General features: G+C 42.2%; 1 protein-coding gene across 3 annotated transcripts in view; it reads left to right on the plus strand.

Annotated features, from left to right (window-relative positions):
- The window catches only part of FOXP1 (forkhead box P1), a 499,038-nt gene that overhangs the window by 104,775 nt on the left and 376,958 nt on the right, over positions 1-17,305 (plus strand). For all 3 annotated transcript variants that reach the window (XM_044253165.1, XM_044253170.1, XM_044253168.1), the window contains exon 2: positions 16,312-16,407. The gene's annotated coding sequence lies outside the window, so the exon portion shown is untranslated. The remainder of the gene's footprint in view (positions 1-16,311; positions 16,408-17,305) is intronic.

Here is a 17,305-nt window from a genome sequence, read left to right on the forward strand (position 1 = left end):
TTCTCCAAAGGGCCAGGTAGTAAATATTTTTGGCTTCACAGGCCATATGGTTTCTGGTTTAACTGCTCACCTCCTGCATCGTAAACCCAAATCAGCAAGAAACAATATGTGGATAAATGAGCATGGCTGTGTCCCAGGAAAACTACAGACACAGAAATCTGATTTTCATGTAAATTTTTCATGTGCAATATTAGTCTTTGATTTTTTTTTCTCGAAATCATTTAAAAGTATAGAATCCATCCTTAACTTACAGGTATTACAAAAATCAGCAGCAGCCCAGGTTAGCTTACGGGCTGTAATTTGCTGACCCATGGCAAAAATTCTCTGTATTCTCTTGCCTACTTCTCCCTCAGGTTTTGGGCCAGAGAGGATCTTTCTTTGTTAGTAATACATGTTACATACCAGACCAGGATCCAGATGGGGCTTTGTCCTAGATGCCATGAGAAGGGGTCAGAGAGGATGGGAAAGAGAACTTCCAGGAATGCAGTTCAATGTGGTTTGTTGTCATGTTTGTACCACGTGAAGTCATCAGAATGGTTGACGTCTAGAACTTCAAGAAACATTGCTTTTGTCCATTTGTTTTACTCAATTGTCCTAAACTTCACACAGGTGACATGAAGATATTCAAATAGCACATAAATGGAGAGATAGAGAAAGGTGGAGTTTCCAGCATCACAGCTAGAAATAGCCGAGATCAGTGATGGGAGAGGAAGGGGTGAAAAACCGGTGGTTTTTGATAAAAGAACCTACTCAAAAGAGGACCTTCTGAGACCAGAAGTTGACAAAAACTTGAATATTTTGCATCGATCCATTACCATCTCTCCTTTTTCTGTAGTGTCACAATGTGTGATACTGCACAGTATCCATCCCTCTCCCTGTGTTAGGTTTGGTATCTGTGTGTAACATTATTCTCTTCCAGAACTTTCTAATGTTCATATTCCTTCTCCCCCAGCAAGAAGGACAAGGGAAGTTAGTGATCTGGGGTAGCGTCTCTTTATCCAACCGCCTTCTATTTTTGGTGATTCAGGGTTCATCCCTCAATACAGGCTTTTTTAGGGTGAGGGGTGTATCTTGATTATATTTTCGTACAATTTGGATTGGATTCCTTGAGTTCTTTCTTGACAAGATTCTTTAGTAGAAGACCAGGACCCATGTGGCTTCGTCTCATACCTTGAGATACAGGTCTGGTGGATACAAGAATTTCACTGTTAACATTTGGATATTTTCTATGCTCTCTATTATGTTAGATAAAAAAGACCGGTATCTGAAGAAGCCTTTTGATGTAGCATTCATAAGGTCATAATTATTACTATAACCTAAAAGCTAATCAGTCTTCATGTTACCAGCACACCAAAAAATGACTTTTAATTCAAAACAAGCTTTTTTTTTTTTTTTTTTTTTAAGATTTTATTTATTTGACAGAGAGAGAGAGAGATCACAAGTAGGCAGAGAGAGAGGGGAGGAAGCAGGCTCCCCGAGGAGCAGAGAGCCCGATGTGGGGCTCGACCCCAGGACTCTGGGATCGTGACCTGTGCCGAAGGTAGAGGCTTTAACCCACTGAGCCACTCCGGCGCCCCTCAAAACAAGCTTCTTAAAACAAAGTTGTTTTTTCAAGTTGCTTTTCTTTCCAGCATCAACATGAGTCAGGAAATCTTATACCAGGAGTATTAGCTGGTATGTTCTAAAGTGTGGTAGTAGAGTTGTTAAGTAATTACCCAAGTTGGGGAAGGAGATCTGGTTTCAAATTCTGGCTAAGCTACTTAGTAACTTTGTGACCTTGGGAAAGTTATTTTAATCTTTTTAAGCTTTAGTCTTCCCATCGAAGATGGAAATAAAGAAGCAGCCACCTCGCTGTAGGAATTGAAGTTATCATAGTTTATCAGATCCTTTTGGGTTGAAAGGGATTTTGCACAAATGATTTTGAGCACAGTGCATGGTATATGAAAAATAATGTTTCCTTTATGTGCTATTTATTTACCTAATTAAATAAAAAGTTTTTCAGATTATTATTATTTTGCTGGAGGCTCAAAGTGGAGTTAAATGCAAGGGGACATTTTAAGGACATTTAAGGGAGTCACCAGGGCTGTAAACCACTATCTCACCTTTCTGCAAGTTAGATGTCTTGGTTTGAGATAATTTTCTCTTATGGTGAAAGGAGGTATGCATGGAGTTCACATAAGAGCAGAATTTGGGTGAGTCTTTTAAAGTTGCTTAAACCCAGGAAACATTGACTCACATGTTTTTAACAGCTTAACATTAGTTCAATTCCACCTGCTTACCCATTCGCCATTTTGTTTTTTTCTGCAGTTTTTATTAATTTCAAGAATGAAAAAAGGAAGAAGAATCTCTTCTGCATTTCACTCACTTTTAAGTTTCTTTTGGTAAAAGATGAATAAGTATGGTAGTTATCATTGTCCTTCCTTCTTTCTGTTCCAGTCACTTTTTTTTTTTTTCCTAATTCTTACATCAGCTTCTACATCTGGATAATGTCTGTGACCTGTAGAAGACATCCTCCAGACGCATGGTTCTTAGACTTGGTCTATGAGTTGAGAGAGGGCCACAGTGTAAGGCCATCAAAGGGGCAAGAGGGAAAGGTTAAAAGAAAGTTAAACCAAGAACTAATTTACATGAAGTAGAAAGTTGAAGATGGTGATGGTGTTTTTCTTGGCCCCTCTTTTGGGGGAGCACAAATTCTAAGCATAATTGACTATTTAAGTTTGGTTGGGCCCACAGATTTTTGGTTGATATTTTTACAAAATGGCTAAACTAGCATTTGGAACCAGGTTTGTCTTTCCCCAACTTGGGTGATTACTTAACGTAAACTACTATTGCTTTGGAACATTTAACCAGTATGCCTGGTAATACTAAGGCACACATTTTAAGACACGAGTCAAAACTGTAAGAACTAAAGTGAAAATATTATAATATTCTTCAGAACCTGATGTAGTGGGGCCAAGAGCCATATTTATCCCATTCAAGGGAGAACCCGTTGTTTAGTACAGTAGCTTTGGGATCTCTGTCATACCAGTTAGCTGTTCCTGGCCTTAGTTTACTTGTCTATACAATGGACTTCATGTATGTAAGGATCCCGTGACAGAATCAATATGAAATAGTTTTGTAATGTTTTGTAATAGTACATGGCCCATCGGATGTCACCTGATGTAATCTTTAAAATAGTGCCTCTGGAGATTTCACCTTTATAAATTTCACCCAGTGAGCCAGGACACTGGGCTTTCTTTTGTTCTTTGGATGGTTCACACAGCATTTGAGAATAGGAAATTTTAGTTTGCAGTCTGTGAATCCAGCATCAGATCTCCAATTCATGTCCCCTCCCCCTCTTTTTCCCCTATCCCTACCATAATCAGATTCACCATCCTGTCAACCTAGGAGAGTGAAAAAAGAAGGAAAAATGCTCATTTTTTTTTTAAATGCTCATTTTAAAAGAAGTAACTGTATTTGTTTGACTGAGGGAGAGAGAGAGAGCAGGAATGGGGGATGGGGGAAGGGGCAGAGGGAGAGGGTGAAGCAGACTCCCTGCTGAGCAGGGAGCCGGATGGACATGGGGCTCCATGGGACTCGATCCCAGGACCCCAGGACCATGACCTGAGCCAAAGGCAGACGCTTCACCAACTGAGCCACCCAGGTGCCGAAAATGCTCGTTTTTAAAAGTTAATGCTTTAGTACCACTATGTAGTGTAAGTTCTAAGGCTGCTTTTACAGACTCCTCTTCCCTGTAAGGACCTTCTAGCCTTGTTTTTATAAATAGCCAGTGCAAGTGATTTCTTCATCCTGGTCCTTGTAATGACAATATTATTTCCAAGTGTGAAATCAGAGTATTTTAGTTGGAGAAATGGTTTAATTTCCTCACCATGTTGCTGTCTAGAATGTCTCCTCATACTTTTTATTCTTTACTTGGGGATACATCCAAGTTCTCGGATATTAGGGCTTAAATTTGCTATGATAAGCTGAGAATTCCCTCGAAGATGCCTTTGAGTTACTTCTCTCTAGATGTTTAAGTCTCCCAAGGTAAGATAAGATTTACAAAAATGTGAAAGCAAACCCCCGAACCTGTGTATACATCATTAAATGACACTGAAATCATATACCATTTCTTCCCTGTATCACACTGTTTAGTCTGCCCGAGTTCCAGCTGTTTCTCTACTCAGGCCACCTTGTTGTGTCTTCCTCCAAATATATCTCCGTAGAAGAATTAAGAGAAAAAGCCCTTGGGATACCCTCCTTGGAGCGAGCTGGGAGGCCTCCACCCCACCCCCATCCCCGGCCCTCCTTTCCCTGCTTCTGCTACCCTGCGTAGATAACAGGGAGCTTTTCCTTTTTTCCTCCCCACTGTGAGCACATTTAGAGGTAACTGCTTTCCCCTCATCTGGTCACCGTTGGATTTTTTTTCTCTCAGTCTTACGGCGGGCCTGGTTTTATTTTGGGGGGAAGGGGGTGCGTTTCACTCGTCGTGGCTCGAGTTTTTCCAAAAGCAGATTAGCAAGGAGATAAATTTTGCTTCGAGTGAAGGACCAAGTAGCCTTGGTTCCACATGTTAACCTTAGTGTCTGACGATGACTGGTAGGCACGGGCCAGAACCAGAGAAAAGCACAACAAAGCCAACTTCGATGCCCTGGTCTCTCTGTTCAGGGAGCACCAAGGGCTTTGCAGTGATTTTATTTGCCCTTGGCATGTTCGGAGCTTCCAGCTCTTTAAAACTGGCAAGTGGCTGATGCTACTTTCAAACGGTGATACTCGAGAACAGCCTTGTTCCTGGGATAGTTGAACAATCGTGATTTTTGCAGCTGTTTTGGCTACTTGCTGTGGCTTTAGGGTTCAGGGACTCCTTGAGCTTGTTTTCTGACAGTTTTTATAGCACGAGAATCCTAAATAAATACTTACAGGAGAGAGTCTTGTCTTAATCGTGTATGTACAGAAATACTTCTGTGTTTTAGTGGAAGTTACTCCATTAGAACCCTTTAAGGATGCTCCCTGCTGAGAAAGCATTCTAGAAATGGATGTCAACCAAGGGAGATTCATTCATTCCATACGTTTTCTAATTTCAAAAAATGTACACCATCAATATTTTTTCTTAATTGAACAGTTTGTTGAACAGACGGGTGCTTTAATTATGGTGGTCTAAATTTACACACATTGCAGTGGTATTTTGCTACATTAATTACCTTACTTGTCAAGAGTAACAGGTAATTACTACATCAACTCACCCTCCTGCAGTACATGGAAACATAACTTTATTTGAACAGATACAATAAGCCAGAGGGGAGCCACCCTCCGCCTTAGCTTTCCATAAAGGATGGCAGTTCCCTCGTGTTTGTTTTCTTATGAGCCGGGTAGAGGTAAGCGTCCTCTTTTCTTTGTGTCTGTCCCACCACAGAGGCAAGCCCAGAAACCTTCACAGACTCTGAGATACGTGGACTGGAAGGACCTTTTAAAATAATCGAATGCATCAGACATCTCTTGTGGATTTCGGAGAGGGGGAGTGACTTTTCCAAGACCACACCATCAGTAAATTAGTGTCGGAACTAGCATTGGCACGGATTTCACCCCACCAGGCTGCTAGGAAGTTTAGTGCATTTTAATGAATTTTTAAAAATAATTATGGAAAAGTCGTTTGGGATGGTGCACTTTGAATATTCATTCGCCGCATCTCCCTTGTTTGAACTTTTAACCAGGGCTTTGGCTGCGCTCGGAAGAGTATTTATCCTGTATTCTGTTGAACTGCCAGGTACAACTCCTGTCATTTGATTTCCTCTCGAGTGTACTAGTGTCGGCTTTTATGACAAGTTGTGTTAAAATTTGACTTTAACATGTTTTTTTCTGTAAAGGCGCGAACATTCTGGAGCATATAGGATGCCCCTAGCAAAATTATGCAGCGTTACCTCTTCTGGTTGCCATGGTGTAGAAGGAAAGGATTTTGTGAGCTTTTAGGTGTGGTGCAAAATGTACACAATGACATAATAGAGGCGGACTCTCTTAAAAGGCTTTGTCCTCTTTTTAGTCAAACACCTGTGACAAAATGACGAACTGTGGTTAACATACACTACTTACAAGTGGTTTTTCAGAGTCATCCAGGGTAGGGGAGCTCAGCTTGCAAAAAAAAAAAAAAAAAAAAAAACCCCAACTTCAGTACCTACGCTCCCCTTGCACCTGGCCGCAGGAGGGGGGTGACATTAAAAAGAAGTTCAAAACGTCGAGGGTTATAGATACAACTTGCAGAAATGATGCTGCGTGGCTTGGTGGAGACCAGGTGGGCATCCCTAGGGGTGATTTGAGCCGCTGGAGCATCTCCTACACCTCTGTCCACCGCACCTCCTGATGCCTGCAGTGCTGACACAGATGCCTTATTCCTGCAACTTCAGTTTGTCTCGTGCATTTCAGCTTAGTCTGGGCTCTGCAGCTCATTGTGTAGCTGCTCAGAGTTACTCTGGTCTTACTTTCTCCTTAATTTTTTCCCCTTTCTTTCCTAAGCAAAGGATAATTTGATTTAGTCATTGGTGCATCCAACAAATCTCCTGGAGCCCCTGCTGTGCAACATTCTTTGGCGAGGGGGCTGGGTGCATCTTGAGGAAGGACGCAGAACCGATTCCTGCTTTCATGGAGTTTCCCTTCAAGTAGAGGGAGCAGTACTTGTCCCTATGATGAGCAGCATGGGTTAGGGAAATCTTATACAGCTCATGCCTTGGGGGCGGGAGTGGGGTGGTGGGGAGGCCACTTAATCAGGTCAGGAAAGGCATCAGACATAGGATCTAGGAGTTGAGAATGATCACATACGAAGGGCTTGCAGGGAGAACTGTCCACATAGAAGCAGTACTGAGGACCAAGCCCCAGAGCTGGGAATATAGAGCCTGGTATGGGAGGGGAAGAGCAGTGTGGCTGGCTGGTGCCAGAGGGGATGGAGCTGGGTGGGAGGAGAGGGTACGGGAGAGGCTGGAGGTATAAGCCGAGGCATGTGCAGAGGGCTGAGTCCTATTCTCAGACTGATGGCAGAGCCCTGGAAGAGAGTCATTTCTGAGTCAGGGCAGCTGCTGGAGACCAGATTGCAAAGCTCCAAGTATTTCTTGGAGAGTAGATTTCCTTGGGAGAGAGGGTAAAGCCCTGGTCCCCTTGGTAGAGACCACACTGGAGACAGACTCAGCTGGTCCTGGCCTCAGTGACTCAGGAACTCTTGATGAGGGCCTAGCAGTCCTATTAGAACGAGCCTTCCGGGGGATTCTGATGAGGACTCGAGTCTGGATATTGGTGCGGCAAAGGACTTTCCGGTTCTCCGGACTCACTGTTGGCATTCTACAGAAGACGGGACCCAGGAAAGGCGTGCAGCTAAGTGGTCATCCAGGGTAACAAGAACTTGGGTCTTTTGACCCTATTCTAGCACTCTTTCCTCATGGGTTTATGGAGCTAAAGAATAAACAAAACCCACTTTGGTTTTCTGGGGGGTAATTATAATATTTCTAATGGAGGAGGTGGTTGGATTTTTAAGAAGGAGTAGTGCTGTGGTCTCTGAACAGAGGCTGCCTCGTTTCTCTTGTTCCTATTTTCTCAGACCAGTTAGAAAAGCAATTTCAGGGTGAATAACCCTTCTCCTTCCTCCCTGTCAGTGGTAGAAAAACAAGTGTTTTGTATTAAGTTACACCATTGAGACACCTAGCAGAGGGTAATAATATTCTTTTATTTCTGAATTACTCAATATATTTGGCCTTGTTTTTGGTCTGGAAGCCCTGTTACTTCCAGGTTATGTTTTTAAAGTCATTGGAGAAACAAGATTGTTTCGGAGCCCGGTGTTTGTGCTTGCTCATATGTATTTTGACCAAGAGTGCCTTTGGAGACTATTCCTTTGGAGAATCTTCTCATTCTCGATCTAGTCATGTCTGCCTGGCTAAGGCCTGCTTGCCTTTAGTGTCTTCAGCTTACAGATCATTTTTGCCCTGAAGTCTTTTCTGACCTCCTGTGCTTAGGTCTGATTTGTATGGTAAGTTATTCCCACGCACTTACATTGGCTTCCTGGCAGACTGTGGGCCTCTTGGAAATGGAGACCTTCTCGATCTCCATTCCAGACTATGTTACAGCCTCAAACACAGCGTTTGGCCCGTAGTAAGTCTTGAAAAAGTAACTGTCAAGTGAATGCTTTTCCTCTTCACTGATAATTACCTGTGACTGTTTATTAACAACAGATTTTTGGGAGGCAATGTGGTGGGTCTTTTCTAAGAGAAGGTCATCCATGTAAGGCATGGTCGGATGGGATCAAGATGGGAGAGGTGGAGACAAAGCCAACACTAAGTATGTATTTACAGTCAACTCTAAGGGGGGCTGCAACAAAGTGTGAACTGTCCCAGTCAGGATGTGTTACGCAGGTTTCCATGTCTAACAACACACAGATTTTGGTGGCTTAACATCATAAAGGTGTGCCTTGTACTCCTTTCCTGTCTGTGCCTGGTCTCTGCCTCCTCCATCTTGTGCCTGCTACAGGGACCAAGGAAGGGCCTCCACAGTCTTGGAGGCAGAGGAACAGGGAGCGCCGGTGATGATTTGAATGCGTGTACGTGGGTAACGCCTTGCTTCTGGTCACATCCCTTTGACCAGAAATCAGTCTGGGCCAGGGAAACTGGACAGTGGGATCTGCCCGTGTTCCCAGGAAGAAGAAAATGAAATGGAATTAGTTATCGTGTAGTTGTCCCCGACAACAGCTTACGTTGGTTTTAGCCACTGGGGTTCGATCAAAAGGAAGCATAGCACCTTCTGTTTTTGTAACCTGCTCATCGATAAACACCCTTCTTCTCCCAGACGCCGAGAAGTGCGATAGCCCTCAGAGGCCCTTCATTTTTGTATGTCATGAGGAGAATATCTCTCATTTGTTTGATTTGATTTTATTTTTTAAAAGAGTTTATTTATTTTTGACAGACAGAGATCACAAGTAGGCAGAGAGGCAGGCAGAGAGAGAGGAGGAAGCGGGCTCCCGCTGAGCAGAGAGCCCGATGTAGGACTTGATCCCAGGAGCCTGAGATCATGACCTGAGCCAAAGGAAGAGGCTTAACCCACTGAGCCACCCAGGCGCCCCAATGTCTTTCATCGAAGTCTCAGCTAAGAGCCCATCTTCCTCTGGGGTTGGGCAGGGCGATTTGTTGACGAGCTGCACTGTAGCATGCGTTCCCTCCACCAACAGGTGAAATCTTCTACCCCAAGTGGCAAAGTAGTCTGATGACGCACAGTTGGCTTTCGTATGGCAGAGCCTGTCCGTGACCTGTGATTGACCCTAGTTTTCTCTTCTACCCCTGGAAGTAATAGGTTTGGAGAGAAGAGTTCACCTATGGTAAGGACTAACTAAACCCTTCCTTCCTACTCACCATTTTAAAGCACTTGCAGAGGACCCACGGGAAAAGTGTTAGGTGTTAACGAGAAAACTAAAGTTGCTTTTTATGACTTAAGTTTGTGTGTGTGTGTGTGTGTGTGTACTAATCTCAGTTTTGTCCAGAGGATGATAGGGGAGAATTTTCATGATACAGTAAGTGAAGGAAAAAGATAACAAAGTGTTTACTTTATGATGCTCTTTTTTTTTTTTTTAAGGATACGTTTCTTCTCCCATTGTCTTGCTGACCATGGTGGTTCTCGGAAAAAGAGCTGAAATCTTTCCTGTCCTCAGTCTTCCCTCCTGCCATGCTTCCAGCTTAGTGAGAAGCTTGGTTGGACCAGCAGAGAGATCTGCCACAGCTGGATTTTGAGGGCTTGTAAGGGCCAAGGGAAGGTTTTTCATTTTTACCCTTAGAGTACAGGGGAGCCATTGAAAGTGTCCAGGCAGGGAGTGTGTGCTGGGTAGATAGGCATGCACATATTGTGTGTGTGTGTGTGTGTGTGTGTGTGTGTGTATGTGTCTTTCTCTCTGAGAGAAGAGATGGATGGAGAGAAGGAAAACAGGGAATGATGATCCTATTTGCCATGTGTTTTTTGGCTGTTGGGAAAGAGCCTCCACAGGAGAGTGAGTGTGAAGACAGCATGGCGCCCTTCTCCCAGCTGACATGAGAGAGAGGTCTCCTCCCTCTTTGTGCACAGAAGTTACTTGTCAATCAGGAGCTTACATCCCAGCTTCAAAGCAGGCAGGGCTTTGGGGGTAAATATTTATGAAATGCCAAGCTTTGTGATCAAGATGTATTTTGTTTTTAATGAGCAAATGACTCAGAATTATTTTAAGTTATTAAAAGACAAATTATTGTGTGCCATCATGGAAAAAGGAGATGGGAGAAAGTATAATTTTGTAGCAAGCAATTTACTGACCGCTATCATCCAGAAGCACTCAACCTCTTTAAACAAAATAATTTATATTTTTTTAAAGGCTTGAAGTATAGAAATTGAATTTATTTGTGGAATCCCATTGGAAAGACTTGTAAAAAAAGTAAGGTGGTCTATTCCCTTGGCTCAAAGAATGTTAATTGATTGTGTGAGATCCTGTAAACACCGTGGTTGGGGCGTGAGAGGTAGCACAGATGTCTTCTCTCAAGATGCTCCTGGTCTAAAAACAAGGCAGTCAGAAGCCATTGGTAAATGAGTGTAAATGGACAACAAATTTCCTTTTCGTTTTGAAGTTCAGATAACTCTTTTAAATTCTGTAACCAATATTTTAGATATTACTTGTTTTAGAATATTGAATGTACAAAGATTCGGAAGGAAAATATCACCTAGTCCCATTTCCTCCAGGGCAAAACTGCTAATTTTACTATTTTTTCCTGTTCATTATTGACACGCATTTTCATGCAGTTGAGAGTCTAGCGTAGATATAATTTTTCTGTCTTGCTTATTTCATGTAAGCTTCTAACAAGCATGTGCACCTATTTTTCTGTTCCCGGTATCGTTTTTAATGACTCTGAAATATTCCTTTGTCAGACTGGACTATCATTTACCTGCTCTTGTTCTGTAGTGATTGACATTGAGGTAAAACAGAGTCATAAAATTTATCCATTTTACATCTGAAACCATTTTGTATACTTAACTGTTGAAATAACATTAACGGGGAACTGCGATTTTTTTAAAAAGCATCTCAATGTGTGTCTCTGAATTGTGTCATGCAAAAAAAAAAAAAAAAGTGAACTAAAACCTTGTTACAACTTTACATTCTTAAGAATAATAAGGGAATGCATTTGACACATTATCTCTGGCATTTTCTATTATTGGACACATAGCTCCCTGAAATTGGTTAACAAAAGCACATCCTCCAAAACCAGGAAACCTTTTTGATTCTAATTTGGGGAGTCTTCATGCCTAATTTGGAAACTTTTAGAGGTTGTCATTTTTTGCTTCTAGCACTCATTCTCCTAGCAACATTTAGAGCCTCCATGTTATTTATTTTGCTTTCTTTTAGGAAGTCCTTAAGAGAAGGTCCCTAATAGAAGGTCCCTTTAAAGTAACTTGCCCACATTAGCTTAATGCAGAGACTGGACAGTGCCACCTGAACAAAACCATCAGCTTTCTCTTCTTGTTACAAAAGTGCTTGCATTCTGTTCAGACGGCATGGGATGCCTATAAGTGCTTTGTATGGGCAATGAGCCCATGAGTCAGGCAATACATGACTTAGGGAAAGAGTGGGACAGTGGGGTTAGAACTCCAATGGAAACTGAGTGCTGCCCTCTATCTATCTATTTATCTCTTGAACCTTGGGCAAAGAAGAGGATGTTCTCTCTCTCCTGAACATCAGTAATCCTGGGTGGCCATTAGATATCCTGGGTGAAAGTGCTAACTTTCTCATTTTTTCCCCGTTATTTTACATAGGAAAATCATAATGTTATGTGTCAACATGCAACCCTGCAACCCAGTCAGCTTTCTAGAACGGAGGTTGGCAAGATGTGGTCCTCTGACCCCCTACCTGCTTTTGTAAATAAAGTTTTATCTGGACAAGATACCCATTAGTTTACTTATTGCGCATGGTTGCTTTCTTCCTACAAGGGCATGGTTGAGTAGTTGTAATAGACAACTTACAGCAACACGGTTTAAAATACTCATTGTCTGACCCTTTACGAAAAAGTTGGTCTATCCTTATTCTAAAGTATAGCAAAGTGCCTTACAGGTATAGTTAACTACTATCACAGTAAGAATGTAAAAATACGTAAAATGTTGATTACTAAACAATTAATATGATCTCAGCATAGCAGTATGTATTTTTTTTTTTAATCACCAGGAATATCCGAGACACATCCCCTTTGTTGCTCGCTTTTCAAAACCTCTACAGAAGTTTCTGACATTTTGCCAATTGTATTGTAACTTGACACTTTCCCCTCATATATTTTATTAAAAGTGTTCTATTTAATTTTGGAGAGTGTCATAGAATTTTTTCTTTTATAAGCTAGAGCCGCAAATGTTTGCTTTAGAAATAAGAATTTTCTGTAAGATTTAGATATTAAAAGGTAAGAGGCATTCAATTAGGGAAATGGCAGCCGAGTATACATTCACACTACTTGCTTATACTGCATTTCTTGCAGGCTTAGTGTTTTCATCCATCAAATGGGAATCAGACCTCCCCTCAGGGCTGTAAAGATCTTAAGTAAGGAAAGCTACACCTGATGCATTTTCTATCCCTAGCTTAATAGAGGAGCAAATAATCACAGGTAGGATTTTCCCAAATTTACAGTGCTTCTGTTTAGGTCTGGTGGCCTGGAGATTCAAGGATAACTTTGGGAGAATTTAGAAAGATCTAATTAGGGAGAAATTAGAAAGATCTCTTTATTCGATTAAGAGATATTGGAGGTTACAGCAAACAGCCCTGAATGTCAGAGCCTTAACCAGGTACAGTTTTATTTCTTAGGAAGCTCAACCTTGTTGAGGACCAGGGCTGGTGGCTCTCATACTCATTGTGTTTCACGGACCTTGGCATATTCCAGATTCCCTGAGTCCACCATCCGCAGGAGCAGGGAGCTCGCCTCTGGACGTCTAGGTGCACAGTCAAGGGAAGAGAGAGGACATTCGTGGTGTTCAGGAAGCTTCAGGGTCAGAATGAAAGGATCATTCCCACTTTTGTTCTATTTCACCAGAACCCGGGCACAAGGCCCCGCCTAATGGTGAGGGAAGCTGGGAAGTACTATCCCATCTCTGCATCTAGAAAGGAGAAAGGAATTTGATGGGCATCTGGATGGTCTCTGCCACACACCGACCCTATCTTTTTAGCTTAATATGGAGGATGAATGCTTACTGTAAATAAACTGTACAAATATCAATAATCCGAGAACCTGTAATGGGTGCCCATGGAAAGAGCATCATTTGGAAAGAGTCCTGCTCATTTGAGAGAATTAATCTGTAAACTTGTCAAAAGTACTTTAAAAAATTAGCCTGGGATCTGATCTACTTCCTACATGTTACATGCCATTTATGTAATTTTAGCATTCTAAAATTGCAAATTTATTCTAAGTTTAGAAAGGCATACTTAAGAAATGTTACTTGTGATGACTTTTTCATTCCCAAAGTGATCTACAGTGGACTCCTACTTCTTTTGCTATTCTGTAAAATCAGAAGTCATACTCAGTATTGAGTTGAATTGCTTATGATGCTGGAGAGAATTTTTGTTGAAATACTACCACTGTTACTTAATTCAAAGTGTACATTTTACAATGAACCACGTCAGGAGTGTTTTCAATTTTTCAGTACCTCTAGTAGATGTAAGCGTACCTTTTTTTAAAGTTACTCATTTTAAATTATGATTATATGAATATTTTAGGATTATAATCACCATAAAATGAAGGACAGAATTTATCATACCAAAATAGAAATTTAATTTAAAGTAGAAAGAACTTGATTGCAAGGTTTAGTAGACTAGAAATATGATGTATAAGAGGATATTGAAGAACACTTTTGGAAAAAACCCTTGGTAGTAGGGTTTTACAATAGATTTAGGAAAAAAAAAACCGTAGGTTACATTTAGTGATGTTTGTAAAGATCATATTTGAGGCAGTTTCACAAGGATCCAACTTTTCTTATGTTGAATAAAGCACATTAAAGCAAAGGAACTTTTTGGCCATTCCATGGAGAAATAACTTAAAAAAAAAAATCTGTCCAGTATTCTAAACTTAGTGAAATTTCTTTGAGATAGTAGTTTCTCTCATCCATACTGTGATCCAGTGGCCTTGGGTCACAAATCAAGATTGTACATGGACATATGTGATTAAAAATATTTCTTTTAGTTTTCTTGCTACTTCTGGCATTTCCTGTTACCTGTCACTTTGTCCTTGACGATATTTGAGGCAGAAAGCAAGTTGAGTAGACACGGCTAGTTTTCTAATCAGCTGTTCCTTATTTTTTTCCCCAGCGCTCCTTTGTTTTATTAGAGTTCAAATTTACTATTCATGAGACACACTTTATCGGTGACCATATCAGACAAATGGAAGCTAAGCGCTGGTTAGTATGTTGAAAATAAACACGCGGGTTCTCATTAATGTCGCTGTCTGAATAATTAGTCGAGCGTCGTGCACTGAGTAGCAGCGAAAGCAAGCTGCTTCTCACTGGAACGACAGGCTGACAGCCACGTCTTGGAGTATGGTCATTAGTGTGCCCCACCATCAATGTCATGTTCCTGTGTCAAATTAGTTAGTGTCCCCTTAGGAGAGAAACCGGACCTACAAATTACCCTCCCGCATCCCTGAAACCGGTGTTTGCGAAACCTGCGATCAAGTGTGAGCAAATTATTAACACGGCTCATAAATTAACTAGTTTACAGGCTTATAACATTTTACAAGTAGATAATAAAGGGGAGAAAAGTTTTCCAATTGCTCTGCCCTGATGTTAGGGCTGTGATCTGCCGACTTTTCCTTGAGGAGCCCACGGCTGATTTTTTTTTTTTTTTTTTAAGAGGAGCAAACACATGGAGTGTCAGAACAAATGTTTGGAAAATGTAGACTTTCAAAGGAAGCAAGTGTAAACCCATTGAAAACAATATAATTAACTTCGTTATCTCATTGCTCTGATAAGTCGGTGACAATGGCCCTCTTTCTTGTGGTGGCAGTTGCCCATTAATGAGTTCACCAATTAAGTTTGAACGATTACAGCCTTTGCCAACTGAAATTATCTTTAAAAATATTTTTGATTCATTCTTCGCCTCCTCGTAAGCTGCCTTGTTGAGGGACGATGCTAGCGCAGCGGGTTCAACTTGTAGAAGGAGGAAGGTTCTCGAGCCTTCGTAGGTTTGGCAAACGCTTTACACTCCGCGCAGACGACTCATACCTAGAAAACATAATGTGGACCAATCTGGCCTGAGTTCCTCTCTTATCAAGAAGAGGCACTCCCTGGGAGCGCCACCCCTGAACTCTCTTCTGAGCTCTGGGAGACAGACAACCCACATAGTTTCCGGAGATACGCCGTGACTATTCAAATCATAAAACTTCATACATCTTCTTTTCAGTTTCAACTTCTCTGATTAGATTCAGAAGACGCGTCGTTCGTGGATTTTTGCCCTAGTTCACTGTTGAGGGAGGCCAGCACGCGTGCGCCCCGGAGGGCTCAGGCTTGCTACTCATTCTGGAGTTCCGTTTCCCCGTGTCACAGAGTCCCTCCTGTCCTCGGCGGACGTGCATGGGTGACATTATCACCCCCAGGATCTAGGCAGAAAAGGCCTGGCCTGCAAAACCTCGCTACTGACTGCTAGTCACAAAATCTTTCTGAAACTGCTCGAGGAGGAGTTGACTTACCTGTCAGCAATTTCATCTTACGTGGAATTGGACTTGGTTGGTATTCTACTAAGAACCCAACCGCGCTGCGAAAGCTCGCAGCCCGCACCCGTGTGCCCATCTGCGGGCTGCCTGCTTCCCTAAGACGGCTGCAACCCAGCCTCCTCCCGTATTGGAAATGCATCTGGAAAGAGAGCTTGGGACTGTGGCAAGGGAGATTTTGGGGTTTGGCTAGCAGGAGAGATCACTTGTCCTTTCTTCTTCTTCCTTTTTTTTTTTTTTTTTTTTTAAGAAAGGGTGCTTATATGCAGGTGCACCTGTGCACATGTGCATGTGTGTGCACATACGTGTGTTCCCTCTTGTCATTTCTACTGGATGTACTGGGAGAGACTAAAAGACTACAACCCAAAGCGAAATCCTTGCTGGGGCTCAGAAATCATCTTGCCCTTCCTTTTCATACAGTGTTGTCTAACGCAGGGTGTGAACTAATGAAATGCCGACTCTATGAGGGAAGAGGCAAGAGAGATGCTTGGCTGTGTGCTGGCACGTTGAATGTCAAAGTCATGGGTCCACAAGGAAGACCTGGGACTCCTGTGAATGCCTTGCTTCTGCAGCTTCGCCATTGGCCCCTCCCATTAACCTCTTCTCTTCTCTCTGCTTTCAGTGTCCCTCCGTGTGTTGCAGTCCTGTGGCATCATGTGTGCCTCCAACCAGTGACCCCCAGGCTTTTTATGGCTGTGAGACACGATAAAAGTTCAGGGTAAGTGGCAAACAAACACGAGTACTATGTCCCACTTGAAAACCGTGACCCACCTTTGCAGGTGACCCCGCAGCTGATTTAGTAATTCCTCAGAAGGTAGTGGAATGCCTCATTACCGAGCAGGACTTCCAAAGCCAGCGGGAACAGGTGTATCGTCCTCTACACTAGCTTCATGGCTTTCAAGAATAGGATCTATAGCTGAGATCATGATCTAACGCAGGGTCTGCATCAGATTATTTTGTCTTTGAAACAGCCAGATGGTACGTATTGTCAGGTTCCTGGGCCGTAGAGTTGCGGGTGCGACTTTGTGGTCAACTCTGCTGATGTAGCACAAAATCAGCCAGCGACAATATGTAAACAAATGGGTGTGACTGGTCCAATGAAACTACAAAAAACAGTCAGTGGGCCATATTTGGCCTGGAGGCCATAGTTGGCTGACCCTTAAGCTAAGCATCAAAGAGGGTAAAGAGGATAAAGAAGGTATCTCACTGGGTAGCAGTCTCTCTGATCTCGAGCAAACCATTTATCAAGAAGAAACGAGCATAAAAAAAAAAAAAAATCCCTGCCCTGACTACCACGCAGGGTGTAGTTTTAAGGATGAAACAGGATATAATGTATACGAAAGCACTTTGAAAATTTCGAAACTCCTTACAAATGTAATAGATGGCTCTCTACACTCATTCTGGTTCGCCTCGTGGAGTCTGCCTTCTTCACCCTTTTAATCATATTGGGCTTTCATGAGCTAAATGAGTGTGGGGGGGAAGCTCTTTTATTTTCTAAGTAATGTGGTTTTTTTGTAGGTTCCTTCCACTTTGCAGTTGATGGACAAGCTGTTGAAATGTCTCCTTAGTATCAAATATGATGAAGGGGTATATGGGTAGATTATGGCAGGGTAAAG

Source organism: Neovison vison, chromosome 6 (genome assembly GCF_020171115.1).
Source record: "Neovison vison isolate M4711 chromosome 6, ASM_NN_V1, whole genome shotgun sequence".
In the NCBI taxonomy this organism is placed as follows: Eukaryota; Metazoa; Chordata; class Mammalia; order Carnivora; family Mustelidae; genus Neogale; species Neogale vison.